Below are 541 nucleotides of genomic sequence, written 5' to 3'. Positions count from 1 at the left end.
GGAGGTTGCTGTGAGCGAGGCTGATGCCACGGCACTCTAGCTCGGGCAACAGAGCGAGACTCTGTCTCAAAAAAAAAGAAAATGGTTTGGCTGTTCCTTAGAAGTTAAATATATCCTTCCCATTTCATTCTCAGGTATTTTACCGAAAGAAATAACAGCCTGTGTCAAGACAGAAGAGGACAGAGTAGGAAGCTCCAGAAATCCATCCCTCCAGCTAAACAACTACTGAACTTACAAACACTGAATCAAATATTCTGTAACTCTGGAGTCTGTTCAAATGCTCGCAGCCTCAAGGAGAAAGATTTACGAAGAAGCTGGCATCGAACATTTCAGGGAATTTCAGCCTTTGAGGTACTGGCTGGCATTGCCTGCCTCCCATCCCTGCCGTAGGGAGCTGTCGGGACACCGGGCCGTATTCCAGATACAGCTCGCTGAAGCCAGGGTGGGCTATGGAGACCTTGTTCTCCTAGTATCACGAAGGTCGTGTTTTTTTTTGTATTTTTTTTTGCCACAATTTTTTTAAAAAAGGATATACGGGGCC

The 541-nt window shown here is 45.8% G+C and overlaps 1 protein-coding gene across 1 annotated transcript in view; it reads right to left on the bottom strand.

The window, feature by feature from the left end:
* The window catches only part of ALDH1L1 (aldehyde dehydrogenase 1 family, member L1), a 68,568-nt gene that overhangs the window by 43,723 nt on the left and 24,304 nt on the right, over positions 1–541 (bottom strand). The gene's annotated exons all lie outside the window — the stretch shown is intronic.

Source organism: Propithecus coquereli, unplaced genomic scaffold (genome assembly GCF_000956105.1).
Source record: "Propithecus coquereli isolate 6110/MARCELLA unplaced genomic scaffold, Pcoq_1.0 Scaffold584, whole genome shotgun sequence".
NCBI classification, from domain to species: domain Eukaryota; kingdom Metazoa; phylum Chordata; class Mammalia; order Primates; family Indriidae; genus Propithecus; species Propithecus coquereli.
Note: the sequence above shows the minus strand (reverse complement) of the source record. Positions and strands in the feature narration are given on the sequence as shown.